Source organism: Colobus angolensis, unplaced genomic scaffold (assembly GCF_000951035.1).
Source record: "Colobus angolensis palliatus isolate OR3802 unplaced genomic scaffold, Cang.pa_1.0 Scaffold76, whole genome shotgun sequence".
In the NCBI taxonomy this organism is placed as follows: Eukaryota; Metazoa; Chordata; class Mammalia; order Primates; family Cercopithecidae; genus Colobus; species Colobus angolensis.
In genome coordinates this window covers 3,951,419-3,969,035 of record NW_012121376.1, presented here as the reverse complement: position 1 = coordinate 3,969,035, position 17,617 = coordinate 3,951,419, and the positions used below count along the sequence as shown (strand labels likewise).

The window sequence follows — 17,617 nt, the reverse complement described above, 5'->3', positions numbered from 1 at the left end:
CTTCTGCTCTTCAGGCCTCCCCGCTCCGCCCGGGTCCCTGCTGCTCCCACTTCCGCCACCCTGCAGGGCCAGGCCGCCATCTTGAGTTTCTCTCCAGCCTGGCCTAAGGACGACTCTCTCCTTTGGTGCCTTCTCCACCGATTCCTTGCATATTAAGATTCCAGAAGGTTCTGATGTCTTGGTGCTTCAGTGTAAACGAGTGTGTTTGGGGATAGCTGTGGGAAGTCAGGACTGAGAAAGGAGAAACAGCTCCCCCCACACGTTTGTCCCAGGAAACAATAGCCCTCCCTTCCAGCCCACCTTGCCTGTGGGGATCCGCTCATTCTTTCGCAGATATCCAGGACTGGGCTGGGGAGCCTGGCGGTGGTAGAGGAGGCCGCTCTCCAGCTCGCTGGCTGCCCTGTGGAACTCCTTCCTCCTCGGATTCTGATCTAGGGACGGCCCATAAGCTCCTGGCCAGGACGAATTGAGTTCAGTGATGTCAAGCTTGGCATAGTACCGGTCCACAGTGAGCCCAATAATTGTTATTGTCACTTTGACGATGCCACCCACCTGGACACCGCTCACCAGGACACCACTCACCTAGGTGATGCCACTCACCTGGGCACCATTCGCCTGGCTGTTACTCATCTGGGCACCACTCACCTAGGTGATGCCACTCACCTGGGTACCATTCGCCTGGCTGTTACCTGGGCACCACTCACCTAGGTGATGCCACTCACCTGGGCACCATTTGCCTGGCTGTTACTCATCTGGGCACCACTCACCTAGGTGATGCCACTCACCTGGGCACCATTCGCCTGGCTGTTACTCACCTGGGCACCACTCACCTGGGTGCCACCACCTGGCCACCACTTACCTGGGCGCCACCACCTGAACACTCACCTGGATGTTACTCACTTGGGCACAACTCAACTGGGTGCCACTCACCTAGGTGTCATGCACCTGGACAATGCTAGTCACGTGGATGCCACTCACCTGGGTGTCACTGACCTGAATGCTACTCACCTGAGTGCCACTTACCTGGATGATGCCACTCACCCAGGTGTCACCTGGATGATGCCACTCACCTGAATGCCACTCACCCAGAAGCTGCTCACCTGGATGATGCCACTCATACAGATGCCACTCACACAGATGCCACTCACCTGAATGTCACTCACCTAGGTGTCACTCACCTGATGCCACTGACTGGGATGCCGCTCACCTGGGTGCTACCCACCTGAACACCACTCACCTGGGTGTGTGAGAACAGTGGAAGTTCCTGGAACACAGCTGGCGTTCATCCTTCCCAATGCTGCTCTGGATGATGAAGCCATGATGTTTGCTCTCCCATTCCCTCCCCCCTCTGAGCCCCCGTCCTCCCCGACCCCCATCTCCTTTCCCCTTACCTCCTACACAGCCAGCACTTACATGGTTATTTCTTCGTGTCATCTGCCACCTCTGGGTAGCCAGGCTGCCCCAGACTCAAGCCCTGCAAAGAGAGGGTAGAACCTGAACCACCTCACCTGGCACAGCCCACCTGCCCCAGCATGGGCATGGGCTTCAGACACCAGCCCCCATGGGACCCACAGCTCCCTCTGCCCCTCTGGCATTCAGCCCCCAAGAGGTGGCAGCACTCCTACTTATACAGCAGATGCCCTTTCCCACAGCCCATGGACAGTGCTTGGAACGGCTCAGCAGGGAGACTGCTGGCTACCCCGAGGCTTCCAAGCCTCCAGACGTTCTTCCTGAGCTTGCCCAGGTGGGTTTTGGGTGGGAGTCCATTCATTCATTCATTTAATGACGACGAATGTTCTCTACTATAATGAGGAGAGTGAAAACACAGAGCTGAGGACGAACAGACAAAAACAGAAAAACCCAAAATAGTTGCTCTGGAGAGTGGCACTGGGCACGGGGAGGAATAACGCAGGAAGCTGGTGTTTTCATTTTCTTCCCAACTTTTAGGTTCAGAGGGTGCGTGTTTAGGTTTGTTATGTGGGTAAAATGCGTGTCGCAGGGGGCTGGTGTGCGATTATTCCATCACCCATGTAATCAGCATAGTACCTGCCAGGCAGTGTGTCCGTGCTCACCCTCCTCCTACCCTCCACCCTTTGGTAGGCCCAGTGTCTGTTGTTCCCCTCTATGGGTCCATGTGTTCTCATTATTTAGCTCCCACTTATAAGTGAGAACACGCTGTATTTACTTTTCTGTTCCCGTGTTAATTTGCTTAGGCTAATGGCCTCCAGCTGCATCCATGTTGCAGCAAAGGACATGATCTCATTCTTTTTCTGGCGGCATAGTATTCCATGATGTGTTTATACCACATTTTCTTTAGTCTACCGTCCATAGGCATTTGGGTTGATTCCACATCTTTGTTATTGCGAACAGTGCCACGATGAACAGACACATGCATGTGTGTCTGTTCCTTTCTGTCTATACCCAGTGATGGAATTGCTGGGACACATGGGGGTTCTAAGTTCTCTGAGAAATCTCCAAACTGCTTTCCACAGCGGCTGCACGAATTTACATTCCCATCGACAGTGTGTTTTCCAGGAAAGGCTGTTGAGGATTATTTGATCTTTCTTAACCACATGCATTTATTAGATCAGGAAAAAGAATAATACAAATGGAATTACGCCACTCCCCACTGAATCTCCACCAATGACACTGGGGCTCCCAGAGCAGATCTCGGGTCCTCCCTGTGGTCTCTGAGCCATGCTGGCCTGGCCCCGCCTCCCTCTCCAGCCTCTGCTGCAGCCACACTCCACTTGAAGGCCTGCCACACGGTCTTCGCACATGCTGTTCCCTCCCGAGTGCTCTTTTCCCAGCTCTCGCTGTGGCCTCACCTTCAGGTCTCAGGTTAAACTTCATCAGACCCTCCAATTCTAATGATCTGTTTGTGTGGTTGTTTGACCAGTTCCCAGTAGACTCTAAGCTTCCGGAGGGCAGGGCCATATCTGCTCACCCACGGGTGGATACCTGCCCCCAGCACTGCCCTGGCTCATGTGTAGTCTCTGCATTTTTTTGGACATAACAAACAATGTAGTAGTGATCTAGCCTCCAGGACAAGACGTTTAGAAGCCTGTCTCCCATGCAGCAGCACTGGTGCCTTCCCGTTAGCCAAGATGTCGGCACAATCACTGTCCTGTTTCTTAGGCCTCACCAGGGAGGCCTCTGCGCAGTGATGTCGGATCAGGGAAGTTGGCCTGAGCACAGGCTTGAACAGATGTGAGGGAAAGGGAGAAAAAGTGTCTCCCACAAAACATCTCCCTGATGTCTTGACACGGGGCTTTAATTCCACCATAAAAATCAATCCTTGGGACTCTGGAAAGGCACCTGTGGAAGACAAATGAGATTGAAGGAGATAATGCCTGTGGCAGTGAAATACAGGGCGGGATAAAAAAGCAAGGGCTGGAATATTCTTGCAGTGGAGCGGTGGTTCCGCCCCACCCATCTGGTAGGATGGCAGACATGGCTTCTGTGGGGGTCTCCTACCTGACCCCGGGCTGGGTTCTCTCTTCCGGGAGGGCGGCGTGCCCCTTGTCCTCACCACCAGGGGGCGCAGGGGAGCCCCATCAGCACCTGCAGAGTATACAGGTTGGGGGCACAAGCCCAGTTCCCACTTGGGTTTTCTCCTCAACACCTGAAAAACTTAAGGAACCATTTAAAAAAGAAAAAGAAAAAAAAAAACACCACACAACTGCAGATTCTTTAATCCCAGTCCCAGAGAATCTGATATGGAGTGGACCCTGGGAATTTAGTGGTTTTATTGGTTTTTTAAACAAGTGCCTTGATTGAAACTGATGTAGCCAGGTTCATGAACCATGAGTTCACTACAAACCCACTTTTCTCTAAAACCGCACAAAGGAAATTAGCCACAGTCATCCCTGATCATGAGGGGAAAGAGAACAAAGGAAAAAGGAACCTGGATGAGTCATTCTTTTCTCTGATTTTCCACCGGCCATGCCCCCAAGTTCCCCAGCCACTGTGGACACACAGGGAGGGCGGGCACCAGGACGGAGTCAGGGCTTAGTTGTCCTGCTGTGATGAGAACGGATGATGTGAGGTTAACAAAGGTAAAGAGGCTGGAGGGAAAGTCCTTAGAGCTGTCTGTGGATGCCCAAGACCCACATTTTCAGTTTTTCACTTTTTCTGTGTTGATTTCTTTTTTTTAAATTTATTTTATTTATTTTATTTTTATTTTTTTATTATACTTTAAGTTCTAGGGTACATGTGCATAACGTGCAGGTTTGTTACCTATGTATACTTGTGCCATGTTGGTGTGCTGCACCCATCAACTCGTCAGCACCCATCAATTCGTCATTTATATCAGGTATAACTCCCAATGCAATCCCTCCCCCGTCCCCCCTCTGTGTTGATTTCTTAACTCAGGTGCAGACAGTCAACAAATCTCAGCCCTTGGCTGCTGGTGCACCATTTTCATCACTGGTCCGAGGGAGCCCCTCTCTCGTTTTATTTCTCCAGTCCCCTTCCTGAGGGTTTCCTGCTCTCATTCCTTCTCACTATGTGGGCGACGGTTCCAACGGGTCTAAAGTGTGTTCTTAGTGTGGAAATAATTTGCACAAACGGTCTTGTGTTAAATATTTCATTCTGTTTTTCTCCCCTCTGCACCCTACCCCTGAGCAAATTAGTAAGACCCACCCACTGTATTGGGTCCATATGCACTGTCCCTAGCTGGCACCCCTGACTCCATGGGGGCGCCCCCGTGCTGTACTGTCCGCTGTCCCAGTGGTGGGCTCCTCAGCTCTCACCACCATAAATGACACCATGAGGGACGTGGTGGCACATGTCCCTTACGGATGTGTGAGAATTCCGCTAGCTGCTCACCCAGCATGGGGTGGGACTGGGCTGTAGGGTGTGTGAACCCTCATCCGATTAACTACAACTAGTCAGACTTTTATGCCCTAATTGTAAGAGAAAAAATTAGTTTAGTAAATGCAAGTATCCCATGACACAATGCTGTTGGTCCCCCAAAGGGCAGCGCAGAGGCTTCAAAACTGGACACAATCGCTTCTGACTATTCCTTTCTGTGCGTGTGGGAAATAGCACCGTTCTTGTCCTTCACACTTTGGTTTCTGCTAAAATGTCTAAAATCAAGGTGAGGAAACCCTCTCTGTGAGCCAATGTGGAAGAGGATTTGGGGATCCCCAGGGGGTGAGCTGGAACCACGGCATCAGCCTCATCTGGGAGCTTGCTAGAAATCCACAACCCAGACCCCAATCCATCAGAAACTGCAGGGGTGGGGCCCGGAAGTCCGTGTTTGAACAGTTCTCCAGGGGACTCTCAGACATGTTGAAGTTGGGCAATAACTAAGGGCAAACCTAGTTGATATCTAGGTAGGAGATACACATCAGGGGCGTCCTCTTTTGGCTTCCCTGGCTGGGCCACATTGAAAAGAGAAGAACTGTCCTGGGCCATACGTAAAATCCACTAACACCCACCATAGCTGATGAGCTAAAAAGAAGCAAATGAGGAAAAAAGTCACAATGTTTTAAGAAAGTTTAGGAATTTCTGTTGGGCCACATTCAAAGCTCTCCTTCCACATGTGGCCCCAGAGCCTTGGGTTGGACAAGCTTGATATAGGTCGATCAATAGATACAGATTGACTGACTGAATGAAGCTGGTTTTGGCAAATCATAGAACACAGAAGCACAAGTTTGAAATTCCCCTCAGAGAGCATTTGGTGGTCTGACCCCCAGAATCTTCCTGGAAAAGAAGGCAGGAGTACTTAGCAGATGGGACTGACCTACCAACCTCCTGCTTCAAACAGAAGATCTCAGCTGTTCTCTGTTTTACACGTGACACATCTTGGGAAGGTTTCCTTGGAAAATAAGGTCCCAGGATGAGATGTGCTGAAAACTCCTAACCCATTCCAGTCTCTCCTCGTTTTACAGACGAGGAAACTGAAACCCAGAGAGACGAACTGCTTCCCTAAAGGTCACACAGCTATTCCTGGCAGAGGCAGGCTGACCGAGTTCATCTGCATCCAGGGCTTCCTGTGTGCACTGCACCAGCCCTACCTGAGTATAAGAAGGTTCAGGATGGGCTCTCGGAGCCATCGAGGCAATCCCATGCCAGGCAGCCTGATTTGAGCCCCCCAAGGACCCGGAGCGAGCTTGCTGGGGCCTCCTCAGCCCTCCCCGCTTTGCAGCCCACCCCCACTCAGAAACACGGAAAGCCAAACTGGCACACAGCTGGCAGCTTCAGGTTCCCGGCCAAGTTCATTCTGACATTACAAGACAAAAAGCACAAGCGTGTTCCGATGGGACTGGCCGTTACTGTGGTGCCATTCAACAGGGTTTACGATTTTCCTGGAGCCTCTCGGCCGGGTGATGCCAGAGAGTAAGCCAGAAAAAGAAAATTCCTAGGTGACGTAAATGCAGTCAGGACGCTTGCGAGGGGCATGCACTTTTCCTGCCCCGGGAAGGGGCGGGGAGTGGGGAAAGGAGCCATTTTAGATCCAAACAGAGAAAGAGAAAACAAACCAACAACAACAACAACAACAACAACGACAACAAACCGTGCTGTGTGTTCATTTCATTGCATAAGATCCTTGTGCACTCACCAGCTTTGCTTCCCAACCAAATGCCTTTGACTTAATAAATGCTCTGGGCAATTAGCAGACAGGGGGCCCCCCATGAAATCATCAGAGATGAGATCACTCGAGAGGGTATCAGACAGTCAGGACATTCATTGCATTATTTTATTTCCAGATAAAAGTTATTTTGGTGGAGCCAGGCTTGCCAGAGAAGAAACTGATAAGATCGGATGCCGTCTCTCACTGCCAGATATCCTATTAGGGGGTCTCAGCAGACGGGGGATTGGGTGACAGTTCAGATCTGCATGGACAGCAGGGGTTTTTTTCAGGTCAGAGGAAAAGCCCAGCATGCCTGAGGAGTCCCCTTAAGCCATGGAGAAGCAAAGTGGGCTATGCAGGCCCTCCGGGGGCTTTAGATAAACCTAGGATGCTTCTGATGGCCCGAGCCACAGCAATGGCTTTCACAGGAAAGAAAAAACAAAAATCCTGTTCTCTTTCTTTTTCAAGAGAGGGACTCTTGGTTCCTTAGTAAACATAGATGCTATACTCAGTGCACAGCCTAAGGTCTCTCTCTCTCTCTCTCGGCAGTGGCCCAAAACACTCTCCCAGGCAAAAGGGAAAAGAAGACAGAGGGGGGTTGGGGATTGTGTCAGGTAGTGAGCTGTTTCCTAGAGAAGCCTGTGTCTGGTTCCAGGGGAAGTGAGTTTCTAAGAGAAGGCGTCTGTAGGAATTTTGCCTGTCAGCCATGACACTGGCACTGCTGTTGGAGGGATGAACAGCTCATGCACAAAGTCCTGTCTCCTCTCTCCCCTTCCCCATGTCTGTGCAGTACCATCAGAATTGGCAGACCCTTATTAAAAACAGTTGGCCACTGAGAGGCTCTGCCCCGTGTGAGACAGAAGCCCAGATGGTAGGTGATCTTACTTTCAGGGCGGGGTGTTCCGGATGGTAACGTCCTCCAGGGCAGGAGGACCATGCTGCCTCTTTCTTGGTGTCCGTAGGTGGTCCCTGCCTCCTTCCCTTTGGCAGGTGTGTGGGAAGGATCGAGTATGAAGGGATGCTCACAAGCACTAAGAAGATGACCTGGCTCTTGTGAAGTGACGGAGGTGGCCTGGGAGGTGTCCTAGACCCTGGATTTAATGTGTAACACATGGTTCAGTCAGTTCCAATGTTGAGACTGTAGAGAACGTACCAGAAGTCTCACAAATACTCAAGGAGTCATGATTACTAGGACAGGCTGAGTTGGGTCTACCTAGTACTCTGTCATTTTAAAGACCTGGTCAATCAATGTTACAATATAAATGGGATCACATAGACTACCTTTCTACTTCAAACAACTCCAGAGGCATTCTGCTGTGGATAATAGAAGCTGATTCCCTTTGTCTCCTCTTCCTCCTCGTCTTCAACCTCCCTCATAAATCATCCCCCAGCACTGACAGGGTACCATCATAATGATGGTTATATTTAAACATGTGAGTGCCTACTCTTTGCTAATCAAACTAAATTATTAGTTGCATCATTTCATCTCAACTTCATACAGTTATTATATTTTTTCCTTTTCCTTTTATTGTGGCAACGTATACTTAATGTAAACCTTGCCATTTTAACTTTTTTAAAGTGAACATTTCAGTGGCATTGGGTCCACTCACATTAGTGGATCACCATCGCCTCTGTCCAATTTCAAAACTGTTTCCATCCTGCAGAACTGATACTCAGTACTCATTAAACGACTCCCTCCAGCAGCCACATTGGGAGCTGACCCTCTCCACCCATGCTTCAGGCACTCAGGCGCTCATCCAGGGATCATCCTGTACCTCAGACTCCGCCAAGAACTGTCCAACCCCAGGGCCTTTGCAAGTGCTGGTTGCACTGCCTGGGATGCTCGCTCCCAGCTCACCATGTCACCACATGGCTGGCTCTTTCTCTTTCATTGGTCTCAGCCCAGTGGCCTCTTTCTCATCAGAGAGGCCGCCCCTGCCTGCCCTGGCTGGCCGTCCCCTCCCCCACAGTGACTCTGTGACATCATCGTGTTCCTTCTCCTCGGAGCCCTCAGACCCTCTGAAATCCTCTGGTCTGTGTTTTGTTTCCTCTGTCTCCATCTCTCTCCCCACTAGAAAGCAGGCCCCAGGAGGACAAGGACCCGGCCTGTCCAGCTCCCAGCCACAGCCCCAGGGCCGAGCCTGCAGTAGATGCTCAACAAGGCTTCTTGCCTCCCACCGGCCTCTCCTCCTTCCAGGGGAGACAGGACTTGGGGGTGTTGTTGGGGTCTAAACGACGCAAAGGAAAGAGACACTGAAGTGGGTGAGCTGGCCTCGCACTGCACTTCCTGCTAGAGTTTAAAGTCAGCCCTGCCCCTGGAACTGTCATGGGCAGTTTAGATTGTTCCAGAATCCCCCTGCAGGCTGTTCAAAAGGCTCCCAGCTGCTGTCAGGAAATAGCTCAGGAAGGTCCCTGTTAAACACCACCCCCGTCCCCGTAACCCTGGGCAGACCCCACCACCGCTATTTTCTATCTCTGAGAATTTGCCGACATTAGGCCAGTCATGTCCGCAGAATTATACAATGTTTGTCCTTTTATGAGTGGTTTGTTTCACTCGACACCATATCCTCAAGGCTCACTCATACCATAGCAGGTGTCAGAATTTCCTTCCTTTTTAAGGCTGAATAATACTCCACTGTATGGGTGGACCATGTTTTGTTCATCCATTCTCCTGTCAGTGAGCATTTTCACTGCTCTCAGCATTTGGCGGTTAGGAATAGTGCTCTGTGGATATTTGTGCACATGTGTTTGCATGGATTTGTTTTTTGTTTTCTTGCCTGTTCATTGGGTGTCATGTCCAAGAAGTCACTGCCAAGTCCAACATCGTGAAGCTTTCCCCCGCTGTTTTGTTCTAAGAGTTTTATAGTTTAATTTTTACATTTAGTTCTTATGGCAATGCCTTTGGTCCATTTTGAGTTAATTTTTTGTATCTGGTGTAAGATAAGGGCTCAACTTCATTCTTCTGCGTGTGGTATTCAGTTTTCCAAATACCATTTGTTGAAGAGACTGCCCTTTCCCCATTGAAGGGTCTTGGCTCAAGATGCTTGAATGTCAAAGAAGTCAAAGGGCTTCTTTCTGGGCTCAGTGTTCTGTCCCATTGGTCTGTCTGTCTGTATGTCAGGACCACAGTGTTTTGATTGTCACTGTTTTCTAGTAACTTTTGAAATCAGAAAGCGTATGACTTCCAACTTCCTGGTTTGTAGTTTTCCATTTTACATTTTGTCCCCATTTTACAGATTAGACAATGGAAGCTCAGAGAAGGGAACTGACTTCCAAGGTCACAGAACAAGCAAGGGTTGGACGGGATTTGAACCCAGGCTTGTTTGACCCCAGTCCCTTTCAACGAGCATTTGTGTCTCAGCTTGGATCACAGAGCAAGAAAGTTACAGCCCTCTCCAGCCCCCTTCCTGTCCTGCTGATACATTCAGCTGGGGTGGCAGCCTGGACACCTCTCAAAGGCTCTGCTATGGTTTGGCTGTGTCCCCACCCAAATTTCACCTCGAATCGTAATAATCAAGGGCAGGGCCAAGTGGAGATCATTGAATCATGGGGGCAGTTTCCCCCATGCTGTTCTCATGGTCGTCAGTAAGTCTCACGTGATCTCATGGTTTTATAAATGGGAATTCCCTGACACAAGCTCTCCTGCCTGCTGCCACGTAAGACCTGCCTTTGCCTCTCCTTCGTCTTCTGCCATGAGTGTGAGGCCTCCCCAGCCATGTGAAACTGTGAATCCATTAAACCTCTTACCTTTATAAATTCCCCATTCTCGGGTCTGTCTTTATTAGCAGCGTGCGAACAGGTGAGGCTCACTGGACCAGCTGGTGGGGGAGGAGAAAGCAGCCCATGCTCCCTCTCTCAAGCAGGACCATTTTGTTTTCTTCAGTTTCCCTCTTCCACTTCCACTTTGGGGACTCCCACAGCCATGGCCAGAGAGAGGGAGCTTGGGGTCTCAGTGCCCGGTACAAACCCACTCTGTCCCTCACTGCCCTTGGGGTCCCCGCTTCGTGGGGTCAGGGACCGGGGTCCACAAGGAACCGCTTGTCGCCATCTTCCCACTCCCCACTCCAAAGCGGCTTGAGCATGTTCCCAGGCTTGTTTTCCCCACTGAAGGAGGGGTGGCTGTGTGAGTTCTTCCATTTCATGACCGTCTCTGTTTCCTCATGTGTTCAGCAAAGGTTTGACTGGAGTCAGGGGTCTCATCATTCCTTTCCTAAGCTTTCTTCAAACAGCGTGGTGCGTGGATGAGAGCACATGTGCTCTGTATAAGGTGGGGCTGCAAAGCCCTGCCAACCGACCTTTCCTGCTTTCTGTCTCTAAGGTGCAACCCTGAAAGCACCTGATGGAACCTTTGGGGCTCAGGGAGCGCAGCCTGGAAGCAGCGGGATGCTCCCCAGGGCTGCAGTCCCCCTCGGAAGCTGCTAACCACAGGTGTCTGTCTACAGTTCAATTCAGATTACATAAAATAAAAATGCACCTCTCTGGCTTCTGAGCCACCCTTCAAGAACACAGCCACGCGTGGCTAATGGCTGCTGACTGGAACCCTGGATGGCCCAATCTAGAACTTTTCATCACCCCAGAGCATCCTGGGCAGTGCTTCTCCCGGGGAGCCCTGCAGGCAGTGACCTCCAGCTCTGAGCCTGATCCCACATGAGCAGGAAGAAGACAGCCCAGGGAGGCTGCCCACAGCTGCAAGCTCGTTTCTCATGGGAAACCACAAATGGGAGATGCCTAGAAATTAGAGTAGAGGATGCTCCGGAGCAGATGCTTCTGTTTATGGGTACCTGATTCTAGACAATCACGCATGAAAGAAAAATGGTGATATCTAAGAAACGGAGGAACCCATGGGTTCAACCAGTGAGGTCGTAAGGAGCTCTAGGATGGGGGTGTCGCAGAGATCTCACACGTTTCGGTGGGTGGAGGGTTTCAGAGCATGACTGGTTGATAATAACTGATAGGCACTGTTGGCGAACGGCGACCATGCCAGGCATATAGCAGGGTGCTGCGTCCTCTCTAATTCTCACTGGGGCCAATGAGTTTAGAGATTTTCACTCCCATTTTAGAGATCAGCTGAGACACAGAAAGGCCAAGCAGCTTCCTCAGTCAGAAAAGGGGCAGCGCCAAGGTTCACCCCCTCGCAGAGCCGTGCACCAGTTCCACAGAGCCCAGGATGGGGTGAGGCCAGCCGTGGGGGACAGAGAAAGGCCTAAAGAAAGAAGAGGACAGAAAGAAGGGCCCGTGTTGGACAGAGAAGGAGCGATGATTGAGGCGTGAAGGTCAGGCTCGTGGAGGGCACTGGCCTGTGGTCTGCAGTGGCATTGAGAGCACGCATTGGTCCTTCCATCACCGTGTATAGCTGGTGCCCTCGGAGATTCCATCTGCTCTTTCCTACAGGGTCTGTGAGGTTGGACTTAGGGAGCCCATTTCATGGAACTGAACGCTGAGTATCAGAGGGAAGGGTTTGCCAGGGGTCAGCCTCTGTGTTCACTCTCCCCAAGCTACATCTGAGATTCACCCAGAGGGGCCTAGGGACACACCTGGTTGTTGAGAGCAGCCAATCTCAGACTTCAGCTTGCATGAGGGTTCCCTGGAGGGTCTGTGACAGGGCCGGGGTGGGCCTGAGAATGTGTATTTCTAACACACAAAGTCTGTTCATCCTGCAGAGCTGAAACTCACTACTCATTAACAACTCCCTCCTGCAGCCACGCTGGGAGCTGACACTCTCCACACAAGCTTCATGCACTCAGGTGCTCATCCTGTACCTCGAGTACCCACAAGAACTGTCCAGCCCCAGGACCTTTGCACATGCTGGAGCCACTGCCCGGGATGCGCTCTTCTGGCTCACCACGTGGCTGGCTCCTGCTCATTCACTGGTCTCAGCCCAGTGGCCTCCTCATCAGAGAGGCTGTCCCTGCCTGCCCTGGCTGGCCCACCTCCTCCCCCACAATGACTCTGTGATATCACTGTGTTCCTTCTCCTTGGAGCCTTCAGGGATCTGGAATCCTCTGGTCTGTACCCAGGTGGCGCTGCTGCTGCTGGTCCAGATGCCACCTTTTGAGAACCACCGGTTTAAGGAACATGCCCCTTCCTGCTCATTCAGTTAAGGCCTATCCTGAAGAAGATGTATTTGCATTTGCTGTTTTTGTGTTGCTTTGTTTTGTGTTGCCATAAAGATGTGAGATGCTGCTCCTGGGACTCCAGGCTGATTTCTGACACCAGCATCTCTGCATTTTTGCAGAAGACCTGAGAATTCTGGGGTTCAAAGCCATGAGGTTTTGAGGTTTCTCTGAGGCAGTGGTGAAAGGAAGACCTCTCCCCTGAGCCCTCTCTCCTCAGCCAACCGGGAAGCTCAGAATTTCACAACATCCCTGACTCCCACCCACCTCAGCAGGCACCGGGAATGCTACAGTTCAGCACTTGTGGATCTTGCAGGAGTTCAACTGATCCTGAATCTTGCTCCTTTTGACCTGGAGTATTTTGTAGGCTCTTTTTTATCGACAAGTTATGTATCTCAGGGAAACTCTCTCGTCTCGCCCTGGTCCGTGCTGGAAATGCCGTTGAGGGCTTTGCATCATTTCACTGTTCCCAGTCTGTCTACCTTTAAAAGTTTCTCCAAGATTTTCCTTCCTAAACGATCATCAGAAGCCTGTCAAAAACCGTGAGCACTCTCCCCTCTGCCCCGCTCCGTTAGCTGATTTTATAACCCTCCTCCTCAGCGTAAACAGAGCTGATCACTTTATACCCTTTGTATACTGTTTCTTAATATGACTGAAGGGAAACAGCTAACCAGTAGTCATTCAAATTATTGCCTAACATAAACTGACAAGGCGCGTTGAAGTGTTTAGCCTCAGAAACTGTGAACGTGGTCACAGCTTAGTAATTAACTCACATTTACTTAACCCCAACATTCATTTTGTTATTATTATTATTTTTAATCAAGGAAACCCGGTTCATTCTGTGGGATAAGGATTGGATCTGATCTGTGGCCATTTATTTTCTAAGGAACCTACTCCTGCCCTCACTGCCGACACTGCCTCAATCAGCTTCCCAGGGACAAATGTGAAATCAACCCCACCAGCTCCAAGACAAACACAGTCTCAGGGCCTGGGCCCTGAAGCCACGATGGGCAGGGATCGCTCCCAGACGAGGGAATGCTTTCAAAAGAAACAGAGAGTTTTTACCTTTTTGCCAACAATTCTGTGGGCAACATTTGTTTTCTATTTTCCTTTCTTTCTCCCACTAAATCACTTTTATAAACTCCTCAAAAGTTTCAGTTTATTCAGTGACAATTAGTTTATGGCATTTCTGAAGTGGATTTAGATTCGAGTGATAAAATTACAAGCCAAAATTGCAACCATAATGGAAAATCCTGCTTCATGTTTGGCCTTTCAGACCACAACTGAGAGATTACGGGTGGACGCCAGCGGGCAGGGGTAGCAGTCACTGAGCGTTCGCTTCCCCACGGAGCAGGGTCCCCAGCTGCCACCTCCTGGGGTGATGGTGGGACAGGAGGCATGGACGTGGCACAACATGTGGCGGGACAGGTGGAAAAAGAACACAGGCTGGTTGGTAGGTTCACATCTTCTCGCCCGGAGACATGTCCTTTCTGTCGTCAATTTCAGAACCAGCACTTTCCTGAATTCCAGGCCAGCTGATTGCATCTCAGTTTCTTGGTGTTTAACGGAGACCTTCCTGAGCTATTTCCTGATAGCAGCTGGGAGCCTTTTGAACAGCCTGCAGCAGGATTCTGGAACAATCTAAACTGGCCACAGCAGTTCCAGGGGCAGGGCTGACTTTGAACTTCAGCAGGAAGTGCAGTGCGAGGCCAGCTCACCCACTTCAGCATCTCTTTCCTTTGCGTCTTTTAGACCCCAACAACACCCCCAAGTCCTGTCTCCCCTGGAGGGAGGAGAGGCTGGTGGGAGGCAAGAAGCCTTGTTGAGCATCTACTGCACGCCCGGCCCTGGGGCTGTGGCTGGGAGCTGGACAGGCCGGGTCCTTGTCCTCCTGGGGCCTGCTTTCTAGTGGGGAGAGAGATGGAGACAGAGGAAACAAAACACAGACCAGAGGATTTCAGAGGGTCTGAGGGCTCCGAGGAGAAGGAACACGATGATGTCATAGAGTCATTGTGGGGGAGGGGACGGCCAGCCAGGGCAGGCAGGGGCGGCCTCTCTGATGAGAAAGAGGCCACTGGGCTGAGACCAATGAAAGAGAAAGAGCCAGCCACGTGGTGACGTGGTGAGCTGGGAGCAGGCATCCCAGGCAATGCAACCAGGGCTTGCAAAGGCCCTGGGGCTGGACAGTTCTTGGCGAGTCTGAGGTACAGGATGATCCCTGGATGAGCGCCTGAGTGCCTGAAGCATGGGTGGAGAGGGTGGACTCCTAGCGTGGCTGCAGGAGGCACCGCTTCCTTTATCCCCTCTCCACCTGCCCCCCGTTACTCCTGCTTCCTCCCCCTGCCACATGGCAGGACCCTGACTGTCTCAGCTTCATCCTCTTCTCATCCCACAAGCCCTCCCCAAAAGATCCCATTTCTCCCCACCTTCAACCACCTCTGGCAGGGAGGAGGGGGAACTGAGAGGCTGCTTTCTGACCCAGGACGCTGAGCCTATGTATGGAGAGAGCACAAGCTGGGTGAGCTGCTTGCCAAGGAGTGGCATCTGCCCCCATCAGTGGACACAAAAAGCCCGGGGGGTCAGGTTGCCACGGCTGCCCTCACGGCTGCACCAGGAGGATGACCGTGTTCCCGCTGTCAGTCCCGCTGAGGTGACTGACACCCCTGTACCCAGGGGTCCTAGGAGCTTGTAAAAATTGTACAAGTGCCAGATGCTCACTGTGCACAAATCTAAACTCAGAAAAGCACTGAAAGAAGAATCCAGAAAACCACAGTTCCCATTTTGGTGTGTGAACAAACAAAGGCAGATCCCAAGCTCTTTCTCTTCCCTAGATCGATACAGACAGACAGACAGGTGGATAGATAGATACAGATCATTGAAAGACAAATAGAGATGGATGATAGATACATACTTACAGATGCATAGACACACATTAAATGGTGTGAAAATGGAATCACGCTCTGCAGGCTGTTTTACCACCTACTTTACTAAATTAAAGAGTTACCGAGTATAATTTAATTTTATGTAATCATTTGAAACTGTGTCATTAGCTTTTTAAGTCTATGGCACCACTTGTATTTTTCTATTGATTTCTTTTCTTTTCTTTTCTTTTTCTTTTTTTTTTTTTTGTTGTTGAGACAGAGTCTCACTGTCACCCAGGCTGGAGTACTGTGGCACGATCTTGGCTCACTGCAACCACCACCTCCCTGGTTCCAGTGATCATCCTGCCTCAGCCTCCCAAATAGCTGGGATTACAGGTGCCCACCGCCATGCCTGGCCAATTTTTTGTATTTTTAGTAGAGACGGGTTTTCACCATGTTGGCCAGGCTGGTATCGAACTCCTGGCCTCAAGTGATCCACCCGCCTTGGCCTTATAAAGTGCTGGGATTACAGGAGCAAGCCACCGTGCCCAGCCCTATTGATCTTTAAATTGTAAGGAGAGTTGTGCTCTCTATGAATTCACACAGTAAGAGGGTGAGTCAAGTGAGCAGGGAGGCACACTCAGCATCACGCATCCCCAGCTGCGCCTGCTTGCTCAGAAGTGCCTGTGTGTCCTGCCTTTCCTACTGTTTTATTTGTATAGAAAGACACCCACATGGTATTTATTTGAACAGAAATGGTGCCACAACATGCATGTATTTCCTGCAACTTCCTTTTTCCCTTGCCGAGTCCTGCACGAACATCTCTTCTGTCAGCACATGTGGATCTTCCCAGCCTTTTACATGGTTCCCAAATCATTCTTACTCCCTAAGAATTCACCTCCACAAACCTCTTGTGAGAACAGCAGCCAGCGGCTGAGGGCCCTTCCTAGTACAGTGTAACCTCATCTTAACTGGATTCCAGCCACAAGGACCCTGTTTCCAAATAAGGTCATATGCACGCAGACTGGGGGTTGGGGGACACAATTAAATCCCTAGCAGCATCCGAGTTTGGGTTCTTCCAGGAGCAGGCAAGACTTCAAGCACAGGTTGTTTCTTGGGGGGGTGCAGGGGACACGGCAGGGGACTGGGGTGTGAGCGCAGAGGTGAAGGCGGACCAGCACGTAGAGTGTTCTTCATGCAGCTGCCCCACTGCGTGATGAGAGCTTGCTCCTGCAGGGAAATGGGAAAATGGTGCAAAGCCCATGCCTTGGAATACTGTGCCCGAGGAGTGAGGGAGCAGGAGTGCTCGCAGGCCACCTCCCGAGAGTTGTATGCTCCTCTCCACATGAGGCCTGAGAATTATATGCTCCTCACGGTATGAGGCCTGCCGCACTGGGTATTGGCACAGCCGCCCGGTGTGGTTTGGGGAAAAGCCCTCAAGCCCAGACGTCGCTGGAAATGGGCCAGAGCCTGGCACTCAATGAATAGCCAGGCACCAGCAACATCAGCCTCCTGATACAAATGCAGAGTCCCAGGCCCCACCCCAGACCTGCAGAATCAGAATCTGCATTTCAGTGACATCTGCATACTGGGTGTGCATGTGGCAACTTGAGAAGCACTGAGCCGGCATCGACTGGGAAGGCCAAGTAAGGGGTGGGGACACGGTAGGCATGCTCAGAGCCGGCGTTCTAGCCAGACCTCCAGGCCCCTGGTACTCCCCATCCAGCTACTCTCCTTCAGATGCAGTGGCCAGGAAAGTCCTCCAGCAGGACAGAGTCAGGATGGCACTAACCCACCAGGAAGGCAGACTTTGTGGTTGAAAGGATTGCCTGGCAAAGAACAAAGAAGGATAAGACTAAAGCAAGGTAGTCCATGACTCCCCAAAGTCAGAGACAGAAGCACTGGGGGCCCTGAGCACACAGACCAGAGTGGACCAGGGTTCTGGTTGCATCATGGTCAGGACCCTGCATGTAGCAGGGCCACTGGTTCAGAGTCAGCAGTGGTCAGCCTCCTTGAAGAACAGCTGCCCATTTCTGCACTCACCACAGCTTTCTGGAGGTCTC

At 51.1% G+C, this 17,617-nt stretch overlaps 1 long non-coding RNA gene across 1 annotated transcript; it reads right to left on the bottom strand.

Moving 5' to 3' along the window:
- Positions 1–1,029: 1,029 nt before the first annotated feature.
- On the bottom strand, positions 1,030–12,525 carry LOC105501901. The gene is made up of 4 exons (XR_001000254.1): positions 12,399–12,525; positions 11,878–12,010; positions 1,392–1,474; positions 1,030–1,302 (listed from the first exon to the last, which is right to left on the bottom strand). It is a non-coding gene; the product is annotated as an uncharacterized LOC105501901 (long non-coding RNA).
- Between the last annotated feature and the right edge of the window lie 5,092 nt (positions 12,526–17,617).